The sequence below is a fragment of the Aquarana catesbeiana genome, linkage group LG01, assembly GCF_042186555.1.
Source record: "Aquarana catesbeiana isolate 2022-GZ linkage group LG01, ASM4218655v1, whole genome shotgun sequence".
Lineage (NCBI taxonomy): Eukaryota > Metazoa > Chordata > Amphibia > Anura > Ranidae > Aquarana > Aquarana catesbeiana.
The window spans coordinates 573,631,735-573,640,448 of NC_133324.1; the positions used below are offsets into that span (position 1 = coordinate 573,631,735).

The window sequence follows — 8,714 nt, forward strand, 5'->3', positions numbered from 1 at the left end:
ATAGCAGCGGCAGTTGCTGGACTATTGCTCAAGCAGTGGATGCGATTTCTTCTGGTAGTCCATCTGCATTTGTGCATCGGGCTATGGTCAGAAGGGGGGGTAGAAACACCCCAAAAAGGGCTTAAAAGGGACTCCTACAAGCTCTAAACACTCTACATTGGCATTTTCCCCTGAGAGTTCTGGGGTGGCCGGTCAGAGTAAGTGATCAGGGCTATCAAATATTGCAATTGTTTTCAACACTGCAGCCCCTGTCTATTTTACTGAAGATTTTCCTCATTCCATGATGGAATTGGCTAGCGGCTTTAATCGCATCCCAGAATGGGATAAAATGCGATTTCCCTCAGGAGATTGTGAGAAAGCTGATGACTCCTCTTCTGAGGGGTCAAATGTGGGGAGATCAGCTTCATAATCTGAAAAGATTGATGGTGCAATTCTGAATTTGTCCGCTCCACATTTTTTTGCTACTCTTCATTGAGTCTGTTGATATGCCCACTTTCTTGTTTGGGTTCACTAAAGCCTTCTCAAGCTGCGCATGCCTTTCCTGTCCATTCATTGCTGGAAAGGCTTATATATTCTGAGTAAGATTACCCAGCTAAACATTTTCTCCCTCCTATAAAGTTTAAACACTTTTTTCCTATGGAGGAAAAATTCACTAACAAGTGGGAGATACCAGCAATTGTCGCTGCTATATACTCTGTGAATGAAAGTTTGACCTGTCTGATAGACAATGCTCAAATGCTTAGGGATCCAACGGATAAAAAGTTGGAAATTCCTATTCCGAAAAAAGTGTTTTTTTTTTTTTTTGTTTTGTTTTTTTTTTTTTTTTGTTTTGGTTTTTTTTTTTTTTTTTGTTTTGGTTTTTTTTTGTCTTAACCTGCGCTAGCAGCAATTGGTGTATGTCAGTCCTTGGGAGACCAGTCTGAACAGATGCTCAAGGTTATTCCTGATCAGCAGGCCCAGGATTTAGCTGAGTTACCAGCGGCATTATGTTTGGCAATAGACACCATGAGAGATTCTATGCTTCAAGCCTCACGTTTGGGCTGGTGCATAGGCATAGAATCTTATGGTTGAAAAATTGGTCAGCTGAAGCGTCATGCAAAGCTCCTGGCTAGTTTTCCTTTTCATGGTGAATGGCTGTTTAGGGATGATTTGTATAAATACTTCCAAAATTTTTTTTGAGGAAAAAGTATCCTTTTGCTAGTTTGGAAGAGGAGTAAACATATATTTAATTTAAACAAGTTCCTTCTCCAGTGCCAGGAGCATCTGCTTCCAGGCAGTCACGACGGCCTCCGCCGTCAAGTTCAAGAAGGAAACTGAAGCCTCCTTATGAGGGGACACCCCTGCTTGCTCGAGTGGGGGGAAGACTTCTGCAGTTCTCAAGGGTCTGGCAGGAAGATTGTCGGAGCCTACGGCCACATTACCCTGAAAGCGCCTGATCTCGTCTGATCTCAGAGGCTAAGCAGGGTCAGGCCTGGTCGGTACCTGGATGGGAGATCACCTAGGAATGCCAGGTGCCGTAGGCTGCAGATGGGTGACTTCCTCAATAACTCTAGGGTACAAACTTGAGTTCCGAAAGTCCCAGTCTCTTCGTTTTCTCACACTCCATAGGAAAAGAAGTCTCTTTCAAGCATTGGACCATCTTTTGTCTCAAAAGATTGATCTTAGTGGTTCCCATGCAAGAGTAGCAATTGGGGTTTTATTTAAACCTTTTCACGGTACCAAATGAGTATGTCAGATCCATTCTAGTTCTCAAAGATCTAAACCGGTTTCTGAATATCCGCTCTTTCCACATGGAGTCAATCCAATTAGTGGTTTCCGTCCTACAAGGTGGAGAACTTCTGGCGTCAATAGACATCAGGGATGCATACCTCCATGTACCTATATTTCCCGCTCACCTGATATATCTACGTCGAGGTAGAAAATCCTTCTTTTTCAGTTTGTAGCTCTGCCTTTCAGTCTAGCTACTGCACCTCGAGTATTTACAAAGGTCTGGCCCCTCCTATAGCCCGATTAATAGCTTACCTAGACGATCTGCTCTTGATAGAACAGTCGGTAGCCCGCTTAGACCAAAGTATGATCTACAGTGAACTACCTGGAATACCAAGGTCGGATTCTCAACCTAGAGAAATCCCCCTTAAAAAACTATCAAGGAGATTTGGAATACTTGGGTCTAATTATTGATACAGCCCAGAAAAAGATATTCTTGCCCCAGGCGAAGATCCGTTCCATAAAGGAACTGATTCAGATGGTCAAAGCAAAGAAGAATCCTTCTATTCGACTGAGCATGAGGTTGTTGGGAAAGATGGTGGCTTCATTCGAGGCCAGTCCTTATGCTCAGTCTCATTTGAGGCTGCTGCAAAACCATATTTTTCAGCTTGGAACAAGTAGGTCCAAGCTCTAGATTTCCCAATGTTTCTGTCTCCAGGATGCACCGGAGCCTCAGTTGGTTGACAACCAAGAATCTGCAGAAGAGAAAATATTTCCTACCAGCTACCTAGTAGATGGTAACAGCAGATGCCAGCCTTTTGAGTTGGGGAACAGTCCAGGAAGAAGTGACTGTCCAAACGAGATGGGCAAGGTCATTTTTGATCTGGACTATCAACATTCTAGAGATCCGGACAGTGCGCTTGGCCCTGAGGGCCTGGATGTTCAGGTTACGGAATTGTCTTGTCAGGATCCAATCCAACAATACCACAGCAATGGCCTATATCAATCACCAAGGGGGCACGACAAGTCGTGCGGCCTAGAGAGGGGTGAATTATATCTTAACTTGGGCAGAAAACAATGTACCTTGCCTATCGACAGTTTTTATTCCTGGAATAGAAAATTGGCAGGCGGACTACTTGAGTCGCCAGCAGTTGTTTCTGGGAGAATGTTCTCTTCACCCCGATATCTTCCTGGCAATATGCCGAAGATGGGGGATCCCAGGCGTAGATCTGTTTGCGTCCAGGTTCAGCAAGAAAATCGACAACTTTGTGTCAAGAACAAGGGATCCGCTAGCATGCGGAACAGATGCCTTGGTGTTCCCGTAGAATCAGTTCTCACTGATTTATGCATTTCCTCCTATTCTGCTGCTTCCACGACTGCTTCGCAGGATCAAGCAGGAAGGGAGATCGGTGATTCTTGTGGCCCAGAAGATCTTGGTATGCAGATATAAGGATGGCGGTAGGGGACCACCACGTCCAGACCTTCTCTCGCAAGGTCCGTTATTCCATCCTACCTTACAAACGCTAAATTTAGCGGTTTGGCTGTTGAATCCCACTTTCTAAAGAAGCGTGGGCTGTCAGGTCCAGTGGTATTTACCTTGATTAATGCAGGGAAGCTGGCTTCCAGAATCATAGATTATAGAGTCTAGAAAACGTATGTCTCCTGGTGTGAATCCAGGGGTTGGCACCCCAGGAAGTATGTCATAGGTAGAATCCTTGACTTTCTTTAGATGGGGTTAGAACTTAAGCTGGCCTTGCATACTATCAAAGGCCAGGTTTCGGCCTTATTGGTATTATTTCAACAACCACTTACTTTTCATTCTTTGGTTCGTAGCTTATTCAGGAGGTAATGCGGCTTAATCCTCTGGTTAAGTCACCCCTGAACCCTTGGGACTTGGATTTAGTTTTGTTGGCATTGTTGAAACAGCCTTTTTTTGAGCATATTCCCTTGGTCCTTTTGGCAAGGAAACTAATTTTCTGGTAGCCATATCTTCTGCAAGAAGGGTATCAGAGTTGGCTGCTCTTTATTGTAAAGAGCCATATTTGATTATTCACAAGGATAAGGTAGTATTGTGTCCACATCCTAACTTTCTACCGAAGGTAGTGTATAGTTTTTATCCGAACTAGGATATTGTTCTACCTTCATTTTTTACAGAACCTGTTCTAAGGGGGGAAAATTACTACATTCTCTTGATGTGGTGAGAGCACTCAAGGTCTACTTGAAGGCGACTGCTCAGATTAAAAAAAATGATGTTTGGTTGTGTTCTCTGAAGGTCCTAGAAAAGGGACAGGCAGCATTGAAATCTACTATTTCTAAATGGATTCAGCAAGTAACTGTTTAGGCTTATGGTTTAAAGAGGAGGATTCCACCCTCTCAAATCAAAAGAGCACTCCCCTAGGACTGTTAATGCTTTGTGGGAGTGCATCACCAAGCTTCCATGGTCTTCAGTCCATACATTTACCAGATTTTATCAGGTGAATGTAAAAAGGCTTGAGGATATTGTCTTTGGGCGTAGTGTGCTGCAGGCAGCAGTATACCTCCTCTAGTCTCATGTTGCCCTAATTCTGTTGTGTCTCCCTCCACTTAGTTGGCATTGCTCTGGTACATCCCACATAGTAATTACTATGGCTCTGTGTCCAGTGATGTATGATTAAGAAAATAGGATTTTTTTATAACAGCTTACCTGTAAAATCCTTTTCTTTGAAGTACATCACAGGACACAGAGGTCCCTCCCCTCTTTCTCTTTCAGTGTCCATCACCTGAAGTTATAGTTATTACTATAACCCACATAGTAATTAATATGGCTCTGTGTCCCGTGATGTACTTCAAAGAAAAGGATTTTACAGGTAAGCTGTTATAAAAATCCTATTTTCATCTACTCTTTGTCTCTACTCCCTTTATTTCATCTTTCTTCTTCTTTCTTCTTGGCTTAAGTGTTGGTTAGTGGGGGACAATGTAGGTTGGCCCTAATATAACTACACTTGCAGGGAGACACTGAATTAAATCATTAAAGTTCTAACAGGGGTAGGGGTACTCCCTTGCCCTAACTTCTCAAAGCTAAGAACCATAAGCAGGCCAACACTTTCTTATCCTGCATCAAACCTTCTGTTTGTCCTTCCAAGTTAGGTTCCAGTTTCCGGACCCATAAGACCCACTTTCACTCTCTCAGGGGGTTCTCACCATCTGTGGCAAACCAAACAATCCAAGCCTGCAGATAAATGGGCCAACACCATGAAGATCCATTCCTGCCAATTCCTTCAAAGACTGGGGATGTCTGGATGGCTTTTGCAGAAATCTGAGAAGCTTGCATTGCTAATGCATGCGTTGAAGGAATTTTGGTAGCCTAAAACTGTTTCAAAGCCATTTTGTATTTTTTAAATTAAAATAATAAACATGTTATACTCCCCTGCTCTGTGCAATGGTTTTGCACAGAGCAGCCCTGGTGCTCTGCTGCAGGCAATCTTGGCTCCTCCTCTTGTGTGTCTCGGCCCATAGCAAGCACTTGCTATGGGGGCAGACATACGGCCTTGATTCCAAGCCAGGTTGTGTGAGCCAGGTTTGTTTCTGCTTTTTGCGCACAGAATCTGAATAACCGCAACAGGAACCATTGGCTCCCCCTGCTCTCAGACAAGCTTAGGAGAGAAGACCAGCAGCTGGGCACAACACTGGATCTGTGCAGGACTCTTTGGGTTTGGGAACAGCAAGTGGCAAAATGTGTTTGTGGGGTTTTTTGTACCTTAATGCAGGGAAAATGTTTTACCTTTTTAGAACCACTTTAAAGGCTCTAAATGCCTTTGTACATTCTCAGATGGACTCGATTCAGTTAGTTATTGCCTACCTTTAGCGTGTAGACGTCTTGACATCCATCATAACGTGTACTTCACATTTCTATCTTTTTAAGGTCATCAGGAATGCCCTTAATTCACAGTGGTTCATCCCTTTGGTCTTTGTCTCCAGCCCTGGGCAATCTCTACCTCAGGGTACTTCCAACTGGATACTTAGAGAAATTGCTGCTGCGCGATTAGGCCACCTTGATCTCCAATGTGTCAGTCAAGCCAAAAAACCTTAGAGGACCTTGTAAAGTCCTCTCTGATTTCATCACAAAGGTTGAAGTATTTGGATCTCTTCCTGTAAACCCATCAATCCAATATCTTCCTGCCCCAGGAGAAGTGGACAAAACTGCAGTGTCAGGTTTGACTTCTATCCCATCACTGGCCTTCCCTCTAAAAAAAAGCTGCATGGGGAGTGCTGGGATTAATGGTATCCACTTTCAAAAGTGTCCAATTTTCTCAATTTAAAATGAACGACTTGAAATAGAATAATATTGTGGCATGGGACAAATCCAATCTGTTTCTGGACAAGTTGATTCCCCAATCCAGGAACCAAATTGTCTTGATTTTATAGTGGCTTCTGTCCCCAGAATATTGTCACGAGGGACACTAGTCTTCTGATTGATGGGAATTTCAGGGCTGTTGATCTTCAGAGGAATCAATGCTTCTAAATCAACATACTTAATTCAATTCACTGGACCCCCTTTATACCCAGTAATTTTGTCTAAATTAAATCACAATATGCCATAGCTGTGGCTTTATTATTCTGGGGTGAAGAACTGGCAGACAGATTTTCTCAGCAGACACTGGGACCTGGAATTTGTCTCTCTAAAGGGGAGTTGTACATGTCAGCATTGAGGGACACTTGACGTGAACTTGCTGGCTGCTTGGTTAAACACAAAGCTGGACATATCTGTTTCCAGGATGCGAGACCCTACAGCAGATGTACTAGTGGGGACATGGATCACTATATCCTGATCTATGTGCTATTAAAAATTATTGGGGACATCTCCTTGGCACTGGAAGTGTGGGTGGGGTGGGGGCAGTGTTCATTCCCTGCCTTCATGTTGAGGAGGTTCTTAGGTGCAGTCAGCATATTTCTCCAATGCTTCAGGAGCTGCAGGGGTCCAGGTCAGCTAGCACTGCTAGAGGGTGTTGTGTTTTCTCACTCTGCTAGCCGCTCCATTAGGCAATGGGCACATACATGCCGCCCAGCCTAAACACAAGAGGGCCTCTGGTTCAGTGTGCAGGCATGGCTTGTCCACTGAGCTGCAACAACTGGCAGATATCTGTAAGGGTTTATGGATGGATGACCATAACATGTTTTAGGTCCTTGTCACTACAGGAGCTGCCATGTGAGTTTCCCCTCCCACCCTTTCTTGAGTTAGAAGATAAGGAGGCAGCGAGGAAGGGTCCAAGGAAGCAGTCTCCACCAAGACACACACAGGCCTCAAATGTTTCCCAAACTTAAAGGACCACAGTGAGTTTCCTCACAAGGATGGTCTGTAAAAATCTGAAGCTCTCACTATGGGTCTAGGGTAACAGGGCTGGGGTCTTGAAAAGCTCCCAAGCAAGCCAAATCCTTTGTTGCATCCTCATACTGTACAATGACTGTGCCCCCCTGCACAAACTTGTTTGCACCCCCTAAGTGGTTCACGCAACAATACCCAATAGAGTAAAGTTTCAACAAAAGGTGGTCCTGGCTGTGAACACTTATAGTATCAATGGAAGATTTACCAGAGTTTAAGGTCCCTGTGGACCAAAAAATTGAGTTCCCTCTTTAAGGCATTCTTTTCCCTGGCAAGTCCTGCCTTGCAAAGTGCCATTGCATCTACGGGGGTTTGTGAAGCTCTGTTGGTCTCTTAAGTCAGGTTCCTTGGCTAGACAACACTCCTGAGCTGAGACTATTTGGTAATCTGGACTTAGGCCTGATTCACACCTATGCGTTTTTTGTGCTTTTTGCATTTTGCAGATTTGCACACAGAACCATGTTAAATGGACTGTAGTGCAAATCTGCAAAATGTAAAAAGCACTAAAAATGCATAGGTGAGAATCAGGCTTAAAACGGAGTTCCACCCAAAAGTGGAACTTCCGCTCATTGGATTCCCCCCCCCCCCTCCGGTGTCACAATTGGCACATTTCAGGGGGAGGGGGGGTGCAGATACCTGTACAATACAGGTATCTGCACCCACTTCCGGGAATAGACTCCCGCGGGAGTCACGTCCCCTCCCGCACTCCCCCACTGTCTCCTGAGAAAGACACAGGTCCCAGGAGATAGCGGGGACCATTGAGAACTCGCAGCGTGACTCGCTCATGCGCAGTAGGGAACCGGGAAGTGAAGCAGCTACGCTTCACTTCCTGATTCCCTCACTCAGAATGGCGGCGGCAGCACCCGAGGATCGAGGGACGGTTCGGCCCCGGGTGCCGACATCGCTGGACCCCGGGCCAGGTGAGTGACCTTATTTTAAAAGTCAGCAGCTGCAGTATTTGCAGCTGCTGACATCTAAAAAAAAAAAATTTTCGCTGGACTCCCGCTTTAAGGAAGGTCTGTGATGCCTCATAGGTTGCTGAATGAGGTGTCAGCAACTTGGGAGGCAGAAGGGTGTCCAACGTACTTCACAAACTTGCAGTGTCTTGCTTAGGATCAGATGCTTTCTGTGTTGTCGTTGTTCTGGTTTAGGATGACATGCAAGTTCATAAGATGCAGTCAAGACAAAATGATAGACTTCAACAGCTTGTTCCAAAACTCCTAGCTCAGCGATTGTTGCTGCTTCCTCCTTTCTTTCTGAGGGACTGCAAAATTGGACATCTGCTTGAGCTGCTTGTGCATCTGTGTGTGAACATGTCAGCTTCTGCTTGCACCTGTGGCCCGGCTGAGACTGTTTGAAAAACAGCGGGGCTCCGCCCACATGGCCGTATCATTCAGACACACAGCTCTGTGTGTCTGATTGAACCACAAGCCCCGACATCCTTAGCGGCTGTCAGCCTGTAGTTCTTAATGAACTGCCACAGTGCTGTGGTAGTTCCTTGAGTCTTCCTGTCAGTGAGTATTGGCTTACCCGTACGGGATGTGCGGGTAAGCTGATACACTGACTGTGTACAGGAGACCTGCATGGCATCAGAGATCTGATGATCGCTGGTGCAATGCTTTCCAGGCTCCTACAACAACAAAAATAA

At 45.0% G+C, this 8,714-nt stretch overlaps 1 pseudogene; it reads left to right on the forward strand.

The window, feature by feature from the left end:
- Positions 1–1,404: 1,404 nt before the first annotated feature.
- On the forward strand, positions 1,405–1,523 carry LOC141124507 (5S ribosomal RNA; annotated as a pseudogene).
- The last annotated feature ends 7,191 nt before the right edge of the window (positions 1,524–8,714 follow it).